This window comes from Metopolophium dirhodum, chromosome 3 (assembly GCF_019925205.1).
Source record: "Metopolophium dirhodum isolate CAU chromosome 3, ASM1992520v1, whole genome shotgun sequence".
NCBI lineage: Eukaryota > Metazoa > Arthropoda > Insecta > Hemiptera > Aphididae > Metopolophium > Metopolophium dirhodum.
The window spans coordinates 234,408-254,626 of NC_083562.1; the positions used below are offsets into that span (position 1 = coordinate 234,408).

The 20,219-nt window shown below is 32.4% G+C and overlaps 1 protein-coding gene across 2 annotated transcripts in view; it reads left to right on the top strand.

Moving 5' to 3' along the window:
- Positions 1 to 20,219, top strand: part of LOC132941481 (semaphorin-2A-like) — a 383,061-nt gene that overhangs the window by 74,497 nt on the left and 288,345 nt on the right. For both annotated transcript variants that reach the window (XM_061009566.1, XM_061009567.1), the window contains exon 2: positions 3,241 to 3,311. The gene's annotated coding sequence lies outside the window, so the exon portion shown is untranslated. The remainder of the gene's footprint in view (positions 1 to 3,240; positions 3,312 to 20,219) is intronic.

Genomic DNA, 20,219 nt, shown 5'->3' on the forward strand with positions numbered 1-20,219 from the left:
ACGCCGCTCTTAACATTAAGGTTTAAAATTGATGACCACATGAGATTTCTAACAACTCATCCCATCTATTATATACGACCTATTTAAAGCCTTTTATCGATGAGTGTCGATGTGATACTTCACAAAATTGAAATCAGGAAAACATTGTCTATGTGAGTTTGAGTATAAAAAAAATAAAAATATATCCAAAATCCTTAAATTGAATAAAAGTACAGAACTGCCTACTATATATTTAGGTTTTTTAGGTCATTAAATAATGATAATTAAAATAATCTGAATGCCACAAACTTTGGATACAAAAGTTTTATTCATCCTGTTAATTTATAATATATTTTTCGCTTAAAAAAAATTATCATTATTATTTAAGTAAAAAACCCTTTATTTTCTATTCCTCATGCGTATACAATTTATAATTAATGTTTATTCAACACATATTGCTCGTTAACACACCAGTACATATTTTTATTCAATGGTTTATTTCCAAAGTCAAAGTAAAAGGAGAAATCATGTATGAATTGTTCAATTTTGTATCCACTCATAACTCTATTAATTAAAATAAATGGTGAAATCCATAGTACATTTATGTGCTTTATTATACAAAACATTATTTAGTTCTAATCGTTGTCAATAATATTGTCGAGTTATCCAGCTATTTCTATTTAAACGTTGACAATAAACTAGTTTGCCAATAACCAACTTTAAGATATGAGGTAATAACGAATAAAAAACTAAAAAAATTAAAAATGTTTAACGTCAATAAAATCAAAATTCGTTTGTAAATAATGATATAATGTTTAGAAAATGATAATAACTGGTGAAATGTTCAAGTCTACGTTTATTACTTTTTTATTATATAAAAAAAAATTGATTTTGAAAAATGTGTGAATTTATATTCTTAATTTTACGCAATTACTTTTTTTTCCCGAAAAGTATTAGAATTTTTTTAATTTTTATCTCACTCACATCTCAAATTATGAATTACATCAAATTTTTTACCAGAAACTAACCTCCAATTTGAAAATTAATGTATTTTTACTGTTTCTAAAAGTGTTGTTAGCCACAAAAATAAACCCGACATTGTAAAACCAATATCACTCCGCTCAGAATCTAAAATAATCAAAACCAAACAGAAATGTGTTTAAAATATTAATTTATTCAAGTGCAACCTACTATAAAAAGTTAGTTTGCCGAGTGGAAGCAATTTAAAAATAAGAAGCAAGGGTGGCAAACTTACCGGTAAAAGGTCGATCACAAAGTTGTTTTTATTGCGATTTATTTGTTTTTAATTAAATAAGAAAATATTTTATCGGTTCGATTTTCTTCGTATTCGTGTTGTACAGCTGAAATCATTATTTAAAATATTATACGTGAAGCTGATTGAATATGACGTATTTCATTAAAAATAAATACTAATAATAATAATGTAGAACAAATTATAAAAGTGTTATAACTTATATAACCCGCGTGTGTATACAATTAATAGATTTATAAATTACTAGTACTTAGTACTTCCTGAAAAAACATCCAATTTAACACATCTGATGCAAAATTGTCCACGTTGCGTACCTATTTATTATATTACTATGCACAACTGTATGGCATACAATCAGTAAAACACTTTGCATAATGCTAATTCAATAAATGTCGTAAAAGCATTATTCAATCCGCGTATTACATGGATTAAAATTTAAAAATACAAACCGGCGCTGATGATGTATCACGCAAACGGACTATTCTGCGTATTGGTAAAAAATGAATAAAAAAAAAAATGAAACGGTTAGATTATAATATTTTCGCACACAGCCAAAGGTGTGCATAGTAAAACCCTTCTAAGGTCTGCGCATAGCGTGATTTTCTTTTATTTCCTCTTTTTATTTTTACATCGAGTTGTTAAAACTTTACCAACTTATTTGAACAGCTGAATAAATTATCTGCATAAATAATGTAAGCTAAATGGATGTTTTCGTTGAAAAAGTAACACGCTTTTAACTTAATTCTCTGAATATTATCATAATATTTTTTTTTCTCAACTTGTTAGGTCGCTGAAACTTTTATTTCGTTATGATTGGTTAAAAAACACAAATCCCTCATGAGCATGAAATACGACTTCACGTTCTTTGGAAATGCAATTCCCAATTGCGTGTGTGTATTTTTATGCTAGTAAACATTTCTAAATTAATTATATTGTCCATTCGTTATATTATAATTAATTATTGTCGTCGAGATACGTAAAATTTAATCATCTTAAAACACTCTCGTCTTTATCGTGATAAGGTAATGGTTATCATTTTTTTTATAAGTATTACGTCGTTTGTAGCGGCCACCAGGGAAATATGCGTAGTATATCGAGCGCACATTATAAATAAAATTAACTTTACATGCATTGCATTGTATGTAGAATCCTTTGGGATAAGATTTCTGTTGATGAGGTGTTAACGTCTCTGTATTATAATATTATGATATTATGTTGTCGCTAGAAATTCAACCAATCGAGACCAATATTTTTGTTATGGTATTGCTGGTGAAACAAATAATGGAAAATAAATGTTGATTCAACTATCCGACAAAAATGTATAACATATATAAATGGGTAGAATTTAAGGAATTTACATAAATTGTGATTATATAATAATATATTTATAATTATATTATATTAAATAATAGAAAATGTTTTTATTTATGTTTCTTTTTCATAAGTTTCCCATTTATATCTTTAATTGTAAGAGCTACAATGGGTTTTCTTGTACATTCAATAGGTTAAGGCACACAATAAAAAGAAAAAACGCAGGTATACGGATTTTTAGCATTAATCCAAGAAAATAAAATCGTTAAACACAAATTTCGATCCGTCACAATGTTGTCGTATCAAAACTTCACAATGTGGATGGATAAAAAAGACCAAATGCCATTGAGCTGGAAATGCGGTAAACTTCTTGACCGTATTGTGTACACTCAAGTTTCACAATAGGCATAATCGTTTTTATCCGTCCTTTCCTTTGGTCGTATTTTTTTATATTTACTTTTCTTTTTTCTGCGTGGCATTCATAGAAAATCGTACGCGAATTGCAAAAATTCTAACAAACAGCCGGTGTCAAACATATTTTATTTGTTAAATTCACAGTCGGCCTTGCCTTTAGCAGCTATCTTTGTTATTCCATAATCTTATTTATTAAGACATTTCACCTGTTAGTATGAAATCACTTTTACCTATTCTTTACAAGCCATTATTATTTGTTTCAGATTTCTTGTATGGTATTGTTAACGTGTACTGAGTTTTAACATTGAGCCAAACAACAAAAACTTTTATTCAGGTGAGTCTTACATAATTTTTTTTTATCATACATAATATTATAATTTTTAATTCAAGGGCTTATGTTCTCATGTTTGGTTTTGCAGAACGCTCCTCAATATTAAAATCTTTAACACGGCGGCTTAGTTAGGCAAAATAGACACACCAAGTTCGTCTGTAATAATTTGAGTGGCCAAGCGGATTAAGGCGTCGGTTGTGACGCACACCGGCGTTGGTTCGAACCTCGGTTCATGGGCGGCATTTTTCTTCGGGCAAGTCACGGTGTCCGGAGAACAAGTGCCGCCATGCCCCACCCGTACATGGCATATACCTACGGGTGCCCACTTGAAAATCTGCCAAATCTACACACACGTGTTTTTACCTACTGTTTCCTCCCCCACAGTTAAAAACGAACCAATGGCCTAAGTTGTCGCGGGTTAACAAATAATAAAAAATAAATAAATATTGTCTTAAACATACATTTTTAATTGAGTAAATATAACCATAACTCAAAGTCTTGTAAAAACTAACCATAAAATATGAATTTTCTTGCTCAAAACTAAGGGTGACTTTTGCATTGTTTGGAGACATAATAAAATATGTATATTTAATACATCTCATTCAATTAGTATCAAATATTAAATTCGTTACTATCGAATCAATCGATAACAAAGAAAGATGGCATAATAGGACGTAAATAATGATGCTTATCAAAAATAAATTACAGTAAGTTTGTATGCATAAAAGTCCAAGTATATACTTCATACCTTATTATTAAATTATTCTGATTGAAAAAATCTAAATCCGATAAACGTTTGTACATTTCGAATCATTATGCTTGACGTTCAGAAATGCATCATTAGGAAACGTAAAGTTTATTTTTCATTTCCATTCAGAGGGTCTCTTTCTTGTCATTCGTCATCAGTTCACAAAAGTAAAGTGTCACGTTTTTTATTGAACTATTGACGATTGTGTCTCCGATAAAAGATTTTATTCGTTTTTTTACTTCTAATTCTTTGGAATATTTATAATACATAGTAGATCGACATTAATGACCTTAATCCAAAACGTTAGTACCACCACGTATGCCAATGGTCAATTGGTAATCCTAACTTTCAATCATCTCAAATTTATAGACAACAAAATTACAGTTTGATACTTTGGTGTCACCATCAAAATTTAAATGTAACTAAAGATTTTAGTGTTATTATTTTTTGTTTCTAATATTATTTTAATATTTAATTAAATAAAACGACGATACCTACAATTTACATTTTACAACAAAATCGATACATTCTATATAATTACGGATCGGCTCGAGATTGATGTGACGTTATGTCATATTATTTTGCATGTGTAAGGATCATGGTAGAGTTCTACAGGAAAAAAAAACTATACTCTCGAGTCTCGAACCCCGAGTTTTTGGTAATCGATGTTTGCGTTGGTCGTAAAAATTGCGTATACTAGCTGCAACAACAACGGACCCCCGTACTGTTTGCGTTTTAATGTGCGTTCATCAAAGTGATTTTTAAAACAAACTTTGTTTATTTTCTATTTTATGTAAAATAAGAACGCAAAAAAAATAAAACTGTGGTTTAGGGTGAAGTGGAAAATTTAAATAAACCATAAAAGTCGTGCGGGACGAAAAACACCATTATGCGACGAATGTGATCCCCTTCGATGCTAATACTATGCAACCGCCACTCCATCTCTTTTTTCATCTCTCAACCACGCAGTCTCTTCCACTCCATCTCTTTCTCTCTCGTCGACACACTTTCTCCATCCATATCACCCACACGCTTCGTATCTCTATACAGTAGAGATTCCTCTACCTCTACCCCTCTTCTATATATATATATATATATTTCCTGTGCACTGCAATTGAATTACGATGACGAATATTTGATGTGACTCCCGAAGTCAAAATGAAAATTTCATTCGAGGCTTAAAAGCCTCAGGCAGGAACTGTAATGGTGGTGAAGGTGATCTTAAGGAAGGAAGGATATTGACGCCGAAAACTAAACATATGAAATTTATTTTACAATAGAAATTAGTAGCTGGAGTATCGATGAGAGAACTCTCCGTAGCAAGGCCTTAATTCTTAACTCTTAAAAAATATTACTCGTTACGTGAACGTTTCAGTTGTTTGCCATCCTCGGTCGTAACTATAATAATATACTTGGCTAGTCATGCTAATATTGTTACGCATAGGGTATACGCACCTATGTACAAATAAATATTATATCTATATAATTTCACTCAAACATATAGTATATATTTATATTATATACATCTGTTGGAGATTTTTAATGAAATTCAAACTTTTCTCTCTCTTTCTCTTCGTCACTATCTCTAACCACCCCACTCGTCCGCGGCCCCGTGTTTTATATTATATTTCCACGAGTTTAATATTTTTCACCCCTCTTCGTGCTCTATATATATACATATATAACATATAGAGAGCGCGGGCAATGGAGAACCCCGTTCCGGGTGATGGATGACCCCGCGTCTCTCTCATTCCGGTCAATCCAATAAACCGTGCACGGCCATATTTCACGGGTTTTCTCTGCTCCACTAACCTCTCCCGCCACATTCTTTTTGCATCCAAATACCATCACTACCACCACTTTCACTCCCTCTCACCAACATACACACACACACATATACCACCTTCACCCCGTCGCCACTTCTACGCCTACACCATTACCACGCAAATCTCTATGGAATTTTTTAATCTGTCCAATCTCGTTCAAGCTCCACGATTATCCCATATCGGATTTCGAGATCCATCATTTTGGATGGCTATAATTCGTATACGTCGTTGTCGACGTACTTATACATATATATATTTTTTAGTTATTTTTACTATAGACTAGAATGACTCGAAAGGTAATACTGATTGAGAAGCCTTTATTGCTTCCGTAAGATACCGAAATAAATAATGCGTGCAGTGTGCACCTGTGTATTTGTAATTTCTATATAATATATAGAATACGTCATATATATATTTGAAAACAAAATATAATGATTACATGTTGTTACGAGTATACCCAAATAATTTCATGGCGTTGTGTATATTATTATTCTGAATTTTTGTTTTTAATCGTTAATGGTTTTCCTGGAGAAGCAAAACTATATAATACGTAGGTTCTCCAGTTTTAATACAGACTTGACAAAAGAATAATAATTTTCTTTTAATTGTTTTGTGAAATTAAAAAAGAATGAGTTTTTTTTTATAGAACAGTTCTTATGAATAACTTTGAGACTGGATCAGATTACCATGTAGATTATTTCGTTAAAATTAAAAATTAATATTATATAATTATATGCGTCCTACGCCTATATTCGTCGATCATTAAAACACATTACGGTACATTATTCATAATCAATGTAAACGAAATAATACACGTTTTATAATGGTTCTATAAAAACATAATGGATCCGTTAAAAGTAATTTATATCACGGTGTACCTATTTATTATCACCTTGCTGAGTATCGCACAGTTAGTATTATATTATTATAATAGTATATGATGTAACTTGCTTACTTGCTGACGCCATCACGAAAATCCGGTAGCAAAATTAGATTTTCTCAGTAATTACAGCTGAGAGTCAACTTAAATGTCATCTTCATTTCACAATCTTGTCGCAGAATAATCATATTATTACCTTTCTCAGATTTTAGTTGCCAATACTGTCTATCTAATATCATCATTCTTGTTATGTGGTTCACGGATTGTTCTCGAATCAAATACTGAAATACCCGTGACTTTATTTAGCCAAACGTTAATAATATAATTATTGTGATTATATGATTGAAATTATTCCGATGGCACGTTATAAACCATTTTTGAAAAGTCGACTGAGACACGTATGTATAGAAAAATACACCGTATTTACACCTCATTTTCAACTTATTGAGGATTTTTTGACATCAAACATTTTTTTTGTTATCTATTTTAGAGAAACATTGATATTGTTGATTGCACTGCCAAGTTTTTTAGATCGCATCTATATAAGCTTTGGCAATCAATTTAACTTAATATCTTAGCTATTATCAGTTATATTAGTTAGACCAGTGATCAGAGACAGTAAACGTTTTTCTTTTTCCGGTCCTTAACTGGTGATAGAAGTTTAAACTTTCCGACTAGTTGTCTGCTTATAAACCAGATTGTTTTTTACCACCATATTTTTTTTTAATATCAAATATGTATTATATTTAATACAGTTTATATTTTGATGAATTGCTTTTAAACTTAAGCCACAATTTATTCAGCATCAAATTTTAATCAAGGTTAATTTGACTTTTATAGGTATTAGTAAAAATTAATTGCTTCAAGGCGAAAATATTAATCATTAACTAACTATTATTAGATACAGTGTTATAAAAAAATTGCGGATTATCAACTGTTTAAAAACAAATATTTTTAAACACCTTCCCCGTAACAACCGCATTGAAGAATAGTATACTACGTATACAATTTAATCAGATCTAGCCAATATAATTTGTTTGTTAATTAATTCATATGTGCATCTATAATTCATACACACATGATAGTAGTATGAATAAAAATGAATAAATCATATTGAAAATTCTATATAATTATTGATTAGTTCTGTCCGGATTATTTGTCTTAAGTTTCTGTTTACCTGAAAACGTACTGTTGATAATATCCTTCTTGACATCAAATTTCCTCCGCTGTCCATTAAAATGTCATTTAAATATGAGGAAAGCGCTGGTAAATGTTCAGTGATTTATTAGCGGCCGTTCAGTACAGAATGTATATTAAATTTTCTCGATGAAACGCTTTGTGTGTCTAAACGAAAAACATTATTTGGCAGCGATCCAACTACGTTCTCTTGACAGGAATAATATCCATTTCAAGTGCACTTGGTCTGAGCGATTATATTATATGCTAAGCTTCAAAAGAAACAGAAATCATCCAAGGGAGCATATCACCAGCCAGCGAGGGTCAGCGGAAGTTCGTGTTTGTGCGTTTGTCATATGCACATTCAACCCTGCCTGCCCGGGCTATTAAAAATTGCAACTAATGCACTTCTCGTTTATTGTCATTGTTATATATATTATATAGAATGTTATTTGTTTTTATTTTACGAGACTATATTATTATTATTATTTCGAACGTTTATCTATCAAAACCGTTTAGACAAATACTCGTTTTTGTTTATGGCATAATACTTTTCTGATTATCGTTGTATAGACAATGGAATTTTATTAAGACCGTGCAAAAAAAACTATTTTTTATTTTTTTTGTACCGTATTTGTTTTTGACGTGATTACTTCTGCAGTATTCTTTGAGTCTGTGAAGCAGATTGAAAAGAATTTATTATTTTCTTTTTTTTTCTTATTGTTATTATTATTTATTTCTTAATACTATGATTCCACGCTACTGAAGTCGATTGTTGGCACCACTAAAAAAAAAAATTATTTCATCTATTGACAATTTTAAATAATAAAGTTCATTTAAAATTAATCTTTACTATTGTGTGTGTATACCTAAGTATTTTAATCCTAACTAAAAACTGGTATTGGAAAACAAAAACAATTGTATTTGTATTTATTACTTTAAATTAATTATAACAATACAAAAAGCAATTAAAACCTTTTGCGTAACGGTCTGTTTCAGAATGTTCGTTTTTAACAGCTCTTACATTCGGAAACATACGTATTTTTACATTACAAACGGCCCAATATTGAACCTTTGTTCGTGCATTATAATATCACATGGTTTTATTATAAAATATATATTTAGAATTGTGTAGGTACTTGTCACTTATACCTACAGTACCTATATAATATAATATAATACGACCTAGTTTAATACTGACGTAGCAAATCTCTCGTAGAACATAAATTGTCACGACGAGTTTCAACACCAACTTGTGGAAGCAACAAACTATATTTTTCGATTGAATAATGCAACACTCTGGAACACAATAACATTTGTGTTCTGTCTGCGTTTGATAAAAACCGGATCATAATAAGTTATTATTGCTTCGACAATACGATATACTATATTGAACTCGATATTTTGAGGATACACTGTACACGGTTGATAAATGCTTGTGGACAAAAGTCTATGAAGCAGAAAGGCATATTACGATTTTTTTTCCACGTTTTCAAATATTAGCTTTACTGTGGTTATATAACAATAATTGTTTTATTGATTTTAACGGTTCGTTGAGTTTCAAATTCCATGCGCTCGTATATTTATATATTTTTTAATCGAACAAAATAATATTTCGTACCGAGCTAAATTCGCCGAAAACCATATTATGTCAAATGCGTGCTTAACGTTTATAAAACACTGACGGTTTTAACATATTAAAATGTCTACATACCTACGTGATATAATATTGCATACCTACAGTAAATATCAAATTATTATTGAAATTATATTTTATTATACCGACGCTGTAGAGCATTAGCGCGTAAGAGCGTTTACGATAAAAATGAAAAAAAAAGAATATAAAGTGTTTACCGCTTTTACTTTATAGTTTATACTTTATTGTCGTGTATTCAAATTCGTACGAACGTAACGTGCAGTTCGACTACATTCAAAACTTACTCAGACACAATATATTTTGGGGTAGGCAATGCGAGAAATAGCGCGTTTCGTTGGAAGTCGGTATATGTGTAAAATGAAAACGCGTTTTTTATTTGCTTTGATTTTTTTTTCGTTTTAAATTCATTTTATTTACCATCGGGATGTTTGAATTGTTATTATTAAAATTGTTTTAAAGGATTATTACAAAGAATATTATTTTTATTTTTCAGGGTTTTCTGGTCAAGCCGTTTAATTAAATCTGATCGAATAGATGTGATAAACATTTATTTTTACCCGAAATTCATAAGGATGTAATAATTATTTTTATTTGATCTATATATTTTATTTATATTTTTATACATTACAAACATAATTCTTATTAATTGACCTTTATTTTATTTATATTTATGTTATTTCATTATTTACACAAAAACCGAACTCAATATGTATTTATAATGCTTGTAACTATATATTGTTTAATGTTTATGTTTACGTTCAAATTGTTATTAATCAAATGTACGGCACTATGCAGCTACTTTGCCCAATCAAATTATACTCCAGAGTTGTAATAGTATTAAACCAATTTTGATTCATTTTGAAGTTTTTGATTTCAACGTTTTTATGAAGTGATTTCATCAATTTATTACCTTTCAATCGTTCAAAAAGCTACGAAACAATTATAATTTGTAAAATGCATCTGGAAAATCGAGGTTGTCGGGGTTGCTCGTCCTGTCGTAAATGTGAGGAATTTGATTTTCGAGTAGACATAAATAAGTGCAAATCATATTATAACTTATAGTGAGCATTGCAAAATTTCCCCGACCGGAGTATCTTTCGAATAATCCCCCCAGGAAGTTCCCGTGCGTCGGTGAAAACTGCGAAAGGATCACCGTTAATTTCGTTTCACCTAAAATGCAGTAGGTACCTGCCAACATTTCTCATTTGCGCAACTGGGTAAATATATTTTAACGTTAGTTAATAACTAATAAGCCAAGTCAGGATAAACTTTAAACGATATTATTGGATTATCAAACGTTGTTCAATGGACGTAAATAAAATCTAATGAAGCATGAACCACTCGTATACGCAACACAATTCGAAGCTACCTATTACGTTTCGGCCTCTGCAGCATCGGTCAACGAAGCTAATAGATTTCGTGCCAACCGTGGCCTTCCAACGAATTTGATGGGTTCAAAATATTGTTGTCGCATATGTAGTTATGACGTTAGGGATGAAAAGTCCGTCGATCGGAAATAATTACCTAAGTGGTTGGACGTAAAATGAAAAAGGGAACCTATTATCGAACGTATAACGTATAAGAACCGTATGGGCTATTTAGATGTAATTTAATCCCTTAAAGTTGTTAGCTTAAAGTTTTGTCAAGTGTCAGATTAAAATGGGAAAACTAGTTTGGAGTAAAACCATTGTGTCGTATATTATACATGTTCAACGTGGTTTGTGATATCTTTAGAAATTATTGACTCAATTTCGTTAGATAATGCTATTGGTTTAAAAGTTTTTGTTGTCTTTGTCATTTGTGTATTCATATATAATCATACAACTTAGATTTGTTGATAGAAAACATTTCTAAAAAATGTTCAGTGAGTGTAAATTATTTTATCACTGTGGCGGCATGGCATGCAATCGATTTCACAGAAGTTATAATTTTTTTATTAAGTATCTTACTGGATTAACATATTATATCTAATTGAATTTTTATTGACATCATAATTTCAAAAATCGTAAATAATGTATTCAAATAATATCGCAATGTCATCATCACATTTTTTATAAAATAGCTTAAACATATCATTCTATTTTTTCTAGTTTGTTTTAATTACTTTTTTTGTTGGCCTACGCGTTATTAAACGATAAACGAAAGGTTCGACTAAAAAAACTTTTACATTCAATTTCGACGATACGACAAGAACCAAAAAAAAAAAATCATTCTATTTCACGTTTTAAGAGCCAACGTTGTTTAGTAAAATCCTCGACAGTAATCTGGTGATAAAATCACAGTATTCTATTAAACATAGAGATTGAAAAAATGATTTATTCATCAAATTTAATACGTAATTTACTTAAACGTGTTTAACCGGCGGAAACATAAAAAGTTCTTTTCGCAGTGCAGTAATAGAAAAAGAGTCGTGTGTAGTTTTATTTTTCTGATTTATGCATAAATATATTATACATTTTTATTTTTGACACGCCGTTTGTACATTACAATAATATAATATAGAAAATACTTGTAAATAATGACTTTGCAATTTTCCGAGAACAATTCAAATTTAGACCCGCAAACACGCTCCTGTTTTTGTGAAACATTACGTGGATTGAGATGTTTTCCTTAGGTATAGAGACAAGAGGTTTGTAAATTTTTTTTACGTTCCGTTATTGTGATAAAAAGTACCTATCTTTTTCACTTACAGTCGTGCGTAATTCTATTATACTGTTATATTATGCAATGGTATGTTAGTACCTACACTAGGTTCTTGTAGTTTTCATCGTATTTTTGAAAGTTAAATTTCGATTACACCGGTGGCGACGGAAATAACAATAACAACTACAACAACAACAACAACAACAACAACAACAACAACATCAACAACAAACAGCAGTAATAATATTAAAACCACGATTATAATATTATTATTATTATTGTTATACAAGTAAAATTAATATTAATACGTATAGGTAACACGATATGCCGGTGTGCCATATGTGCGTATTGTAATGTATTTTATAATTGTTTACCGACGAATTCACCGAGCGGGGAGCGTGCAACTGACACGGAAACGCGAAATAGGTTGCTGCAAATAATAATAATATGTGACAACAGTGTTATTGTGTGGTTGTTCGTGTGTGAAAATAATAATAGTATAAATCATATTCTGTACATAATATAATAATATAAGCTTACCTCTGCTACCGACTACAACTGCAAATACCACCCGCCCGATATTATTATTGTTATTATCGTCGTCGTCGTCGTCGTCGTCGTCATTAATGTTATAATATTATTATTATTATTATTGTCTCTGTAACCCCCTGTCGCCGTCGTAAAGTATTGTAGTTCTTGAACGATAAAGTTCTTACAACCCCCGCCCCTCACCCGTATGATCGAGCGCACGCACGCTTGACGGTCCGCTATAATATAGGTATATGGGTCTGTATGTATAGGTCTCCGTGAACGAATTAACCGGGGGGTTGAAGAAAAAAAAATGAATATTATTATAATAGTAATAATAATAAAAACTGAAACAATTCTCGACTGACTATAATGCTATTGCCGTATCCGTTAATATTTATTTCCTTCCATTGTGTGTATGTCTCCGTCTGGTTTTGTGGGTTGTACATTACGTATTATTTTTATTATTATTATTATGATAATGCGACCGTAAAAAGTAAACGAGAATACGATAAAAAAAATCTATTTATAACGCTCGCAGCATTGTGAATTTCGGTTTTATCGAAATGTGGACGAGTATTAGTATTATAAATTATAATAGAGTCTTGTATTATTAATTATTATTATTATTATTATTATTATTATTATTCGTGTACGTCGAGGTTCGAATATGACAAGACGAACCACGTCCGAAGCTCAAAGTCCTTACTACGAAAACGTGAGCGCTGAATATATTGCGGTAAGTCAACCACACGATAACACAGCTCGATGTTTAAAATTCTACGTTTACGAGCAAAAAATGTTATTTCATCACGACGATGGTCTCTATAGTCTATGATGACGAGTGTCAATATCTAGACTAAAAACAATATTAATAATACAATATCCATCGATCCCCTCAGAATCTAAAATTGTATGTTTGCGAACAGTGGACAGTGTCAACAGTGACCAATCGAGAAGAATACAACCCAATTTCTTTTGGGCAAGACCGTTTCACTTTTAATAGCCCGTATCGAGGGTTGCTCTTGAAGTAACTAACGCAGTTCCGTAATCAATAGTTATAATATTCAGAAACAAACAAATCAAATTTGAAGTCCGACACAGCTACAGTGGTACAATAACAATATACAAACTAAGGATTTCGGCGATACTGTTATTATGATACGTCTTGTTCTCTGCAACACCAATAAGCTGCAGTCGTAGTGGAATTTCAAAAAAGATAAAAAGCTTAAAATGCAAACTGCACGTGCGTCGAATAAAAACCACACACTGTGATCATGATTGACCAAGTATAATTGGTTTATCTTTACATTATGCGACCGCAAGTTTCGTTGGAATAGACATTATAATATTATATGTACCTATATACCTACTCACTGCAGGTCATAATCGCATCCATTCATAGCCATGAAACATAGTATATTATATTTACGTGGATTTACAAAGGATGCGTAATTAATGTCCGTACCGTACACGAGCAAATATTAAACATCGAAACGTCACTGATTATATTATATATAAAGTTGATGTGTGCAACCGTTTATAATAAGAGTTCAATTCCACATTGCAGTTACAGCGATTTTCCTCGAAAAATTAAATGAAACGTATTAAAATTACTATCGCCGCCGCTTACTGCCAAATAGACCGAGTTTATAGTTGAATATTATAGTCCGATAGGTACATTCCGGAAATTCATTTTGTATTTTTCAAAATATTTTTTGTTCCGTTTCACCGACATAATTTTCTATTGCATTATAATATATCAACTACTTACGTATGTCTTCTCAAGACAGAATTTACACAAATTAAACAGTTATCATTTCAACGAATTTTAAATTAAAACTATTATATCATATCGTCGTCGACGTCCGGCTTTATGTACATAAATTCTAATTTTATGATTCATGAGTCATGAGTAACTAAACCCGAATAGAACGAAAATAATATTATATAGCATGCCTCATTGCAAGACGGCGAAAAAATTATTATTAATAAATCAGTCGGCATCAGTGATATCCGCCGCGTGAAAGATTTAAAACTAATAATATTATCGTCTTCAGATCTCCACCCATATTATCGTATTCGTCCGAATTCGTTCACCGGATCCCTGTGATTTGAGAGTTATCGGCCGTGCGGGTTTATTCCAAGCCATATTATATAAGGGTCAAATATAACGACAATTTACCGGGCACCGGGTGGTAAAATGATTTCATTTTACGGGGCTGAGTCCGCTTATCCGTTTCCCTCTCGGCATTATCGGAAGGTGACAGGACGATATATACGACGCGCGTGTGCACCTACTTTTTTTTTCACCGGCAAGGTGTATGGCGTCAAGCCGAGTTTTATCGGGTGAACGGGGACGAAATGTGGAAAAGATAGTATGGCGAACTACCGGAAAGTTTTCCGAACGTCGGTTGAAAGAAGAAAAAAAACGAAAAAAAAGTCACCTCGCAGGTAGATCGTGTATAGTATAGTATAGTATATATATATATATGGGTACGTGGACCTGTGATTTATGCGCACCGTATGCGATTTTCTGCGGTTGCACGGAAGTGTTTTCGGGACGCCGAGAAAAATACTCACTGCACTGCACCTCCTCCCCTCAATAACAAGACGGTGGCGTGGGGGCGTGTTTGCGTCTCGATAGGGGCACGGTGTATTTACGGTTTTTTTTTCCGCCGCCGCCGTTAACTCTGAGTTACTGCGAACCGCGAGGCTGAACGGCGGCTAGGGCATCACAGGGTGGGTTTCTCGCCAAACCTCCCCCGGTGCAGCGTAAATGCCGTTTGCTTGTCCCTGCAAAAAAGAAAAACCAAATACCACAGCCTGTAATATTAATAATATTATTACTATTATTATTATTATTATTATTATTATATACGTACATAGGCGATACGTGTGCAGCGGCGCTGTGTAGTGTGTGGCCCTTGTTGTTGTTATTATTATTATTATTATTATGGCGAATAATCCGTCGCCGAGTGTGCGGAATAGGCTTTTAAAAACAATACTCCTCTATACATTGTATGTATATATTATATATATATAATACGCCCGTCGTGATGTCGGGTTGTCGTAACTGTTATTATCCGGCCGCGTCCAAAAACCACCGCTGCTCCGAAATAATACAATATTAACGACCGCTATAACGAATGCGGTCCCCCAGGTATATATAATACATATATATATACCCACATGTAGGTATACATATTAAATTATACACGCTTAGGTGTATGTAGGGTGCGGTGCTCGGGTGTGCGTGCAGACGAGATAAGTATATAGAAATACGGAAGAAAATTCGTAGTATATGGATACTAATTTAATACATTATTATGTGCACCTCTAAGGGGAGGATTCGTGGCTTGTCGAAGAGGGACGGTGGAAAAAGCGGGTATATCCGAATATGCCAGCGGGGGTGAAAACGGCATTTACCTCCCTGCCCCTTATCTTTTTATTCACGGCCGGTAAACGTCAATAATAATATATAATATCATCATAGCGGGTTCGATTGATATAATAATAATATTATGATAACGCGTGTACACGAATTTCCACCCGAATAAAATAATATGCCACTCGGGCCAATATATTATTGTTATTTCAATGCTACGTATGCGACTGTTTACTGCAGTTGTGTTTTCATAAGAATTATTGTTTTCAATTTTTAGCAAGCCGTTCGCGCATTACATAGGTAGGGGTGCGACGTAACGCGAACAAAATGTATAATTCGTAAGACCGAAATCCCTCATAGTATCCCTCCCGGCGCGAATATGCGTTAAGAATTCAAGAAACATCATATTTTATAACGTTCGTGTATGTTCGCATAATAAATCACATGTCTCTTTATATATATTTTTATCGTTTAACACGATTTATTAACTGTAATATATATATACATATTTATGTGAACATGGTTATGATTTTTAAATCGAAAAAGAAATCGTCCCAAAACGCGTATACCAAAACAACCGAACGCACGTTTCGCCAATGTTACAACAACTGTCTGGTGCAGAATGACACTTCCGCACGGGTTCTTTTTGTCCCGCATATGTGTAAAACTGCCTACATTAAGCCCGTGACCATTTCGGGACATAAAAATAATGAAAACCATTTTCAAAATACAATTATAAATAAATAAATGTTGTTGTATGGTTTCGTAATAATTACAACAATGGTTTGAGATTTTCCATCCAAACGTGATGGTACCATTGATTATAATTAATGTTAGTATTTATAACATATTTTATAATCTATGTGGTGGTAGTGTAATGTACAATCACGCTATAAAACACTTCGCACTCGTGTAGCAATTTTTTTTGAATTGGAAAACCTTTATGATTTGCTCCACAGTGTGTGGATAGAAATAAGTAGATACCTAATATCTATATATAATATACATAATATATACTTGAAGCTTTTAACACAGAGAAAATTTAAAAGTTTGATTTGTTTTCGTTTTCTTTTATATTTTTACCCGTACCAAATAAGCTTTATTATAGATTTCTTTGAATAACAAAGTGTTTTAAAAAATGGTTTAAAGTTTTCACAACAGTCAACACTTTACATAGGTCCTTAAAAGTTTGCCCCTCTAAATATTGCTACATGTTCAGATATTATTTGCGATTTTTTTCGATTTGATTTTCCTCCGTTCATCGTTCATGTAAACTTTATTAAATACAGATATACCATATTTTAGTTTTATAATTTGCATATTTAGTCTGTTCAAAATCTGAATTGTATATTTTTCCACTCTGAATGAGTGCATTAATCATTTATCATTAACCGATATTGAATAGTCTACGAGAAAAATGGTCTTTTAATTTGCACATCTGTTGTTTCTCTTTTCAGAGGATGAATGGATAAAAAAAAATAATATGAAAATAATCGTTTTTGTGTATGTGTACGTATATAAATAGAAAAAAAAATTTAAACATACACATGAAAGAGGGAGAAAGAGGAAAAAATCGGAAAATGTTAATATTTATTATTTCATAAAGAGTTTTTAATTTTAAAACCAAAAATTGTAATTTTTTTTTATCCTTTTAAAAAAACTACGGTTTTATTTAAGGATTTAGTTTTTATAGTATTTTAAATTTTTCATCATTCTAATAAATCATTAAAAAAACTTTACTTTTAAAGTGGATTACATTTAGGTTTAGTTACATAAAACAAATAATTGGAAACATTTCAAACTAAGTTTTAAAATATTTTATTCTTAAGAAAATTGTTGGTTTGTCATAAAAAATATCATTGTACAAATACTTATAAAAACATACTTAAAGAAAATGCATTAGTACATATTAAACAATATTATGTTCGTGTGACAAATTTTTATTTCATTAAAAAATGTAAATAAATAAATACATTTGTTACACGTGAATTATTTTTTGGCCAATAATAGTTATGTTAAATTGTCATCGTTCTAACACAAAGCCATAATGATTTTTTAGCAAAATCATTTTAATTATTCCTTTATATTATATCAGTATGATACGATGAATTATGTGTTTATCATTTTTACACTCTCTAGACAGTTTGAAAAAAAATTATAATAATTGTTCAAGTGTAACGTGTTCAGAGTGAGTAGTGCATAATTACATTATTAGTTATCCGGGAAACTGTTTCTAGTGTCCAAATTTCTCGTGTTGATGACGATATCGAGCTGACTGCAATGTGGTATTTTAATAATAATTTGGATAGAGTCGAAAAGCATCAAGCGTGCGTACATTTTATGTTAATTGGTCAATTCTGTAATAGTGTGTCTAATTTATAATAATATAATAATAGTATGTAGACATGATTTTAAAAAACGAGTGGTTTATTTTTACTTTTTCACTAAGACCTATAGTATCTAATAATCATAATATTTTTTATATTATGGTATCGATATTTATATAATACACATATTAAGTGAGTTGCGTTAAAACCCTAGGCTAAAACCTTACGATATTTCTGGTGTTTTCGACGCGGTTCGATTCGTTTCCCGAGTACCATCAGTACCTATATGAAATCGGGTCGGCAGTGCATAAATGTATACCTTATACTTTATTTACTAACCATTGTTCGTCGCGTGTAAGCGCATTTTATTCAGTTACGACGAATTCGATTTAAAACGGTCAGGGCTGCAGTGTACAAAAGGGCATAAGAACCCGCGGCCGTTTCATACGTATATAATAATATAATACCTACTCGCTCGGGCCTGACTCTGACTTTTTTTTTTTACTATTTTGATTTCGATCGGTCGCTCGTGACGGCTAGATATATACAATACACGTTTCCATCGGTGAATCAGGGTCGCGTATTTTTTCGTATTTTTTTATTTTTTTTTACGAACAGTCGCCGAGTATAACAACCTCCTCCCGTCTCTGTACAATGCACCGCGTGTACCGTACTTTAGGGTGTACGCGAAAACCACGTGAATTTGCGTATATTCGCTTCTCGCAGGGCTCATTTGTTCAGTCTTGTCACATACGGTCCATTCGTATTGACGGCAGCTAATCTGCCGTAAAGTGCGTACCACGTGCGGCCAATAAATACAAGACGTGTGCGCTCCACCGGGCTGGTGTGCAGCTGCAGTGCGCGTGCGCGTGGTGGTTTTTATTTCCTTTTCGCGTTCGCCTTGTCTCCGCGAATTGACATGCACCGTCCAATAAACCAAAACGCACAGAGGGTTAATGGAGTTTAGCCACACTTACTGCAGCGATATTATGCGAATAATAAAAATACTAATAAGATACACTATAAACATTATTTAATATGACATGCGTGACAATGTGTCGTGGGAAATCTCGCGAACCGCGTCGTTGCCCGCGAAGAGCTCGCACTCGACATGATATAATGATAAGTATAGAGACCATAGTCCCGCGAGTGTCTATCCCATCGACGCGCATAGCCCGCGGCCTTTTCAAAAGCTTTTCCAGCGCTCGCGTATTTCGTTCTCGTCGTTACAACGACCTAGGGCGCCGCCGTTGTTGGGTCAGTATAATAATAATTGTTGATGTCTATATAATATTACACATAGTGTGTGCATGTATAGCATGAACACGCATCATACACACATTTGTACTGTTTACTGGCGGGCTATCGACGTCACCCGAGTTTTGCTACCATAATTGCAACCATGCGCTTCTACTTCTGCAGCAGTAGGCTCCTCTGACTTGAGCAAATATTTAAATTCGCCGCTCAAACGCCATTTCAGTCGCTGTGGCACGGTCGGACTACTACAGCAGTGACGGCGACCGGCGTATAGTCGTCTCGAGTGGTTTCTCCGAAAGTTTCAGTCGCCGTCGTCGCGCGTTTTATGTATAATATGATATAATAGTATATGGTTGAGTACATATTATATACACAGAGTATACACCTACTTAGAGATGGAGAATTTACGTAAAAAAAAATATCGGTAAATTTACCGGTAAATTTTACGGTAAATTTACCAATAATGTTGTAAAAATGGTAA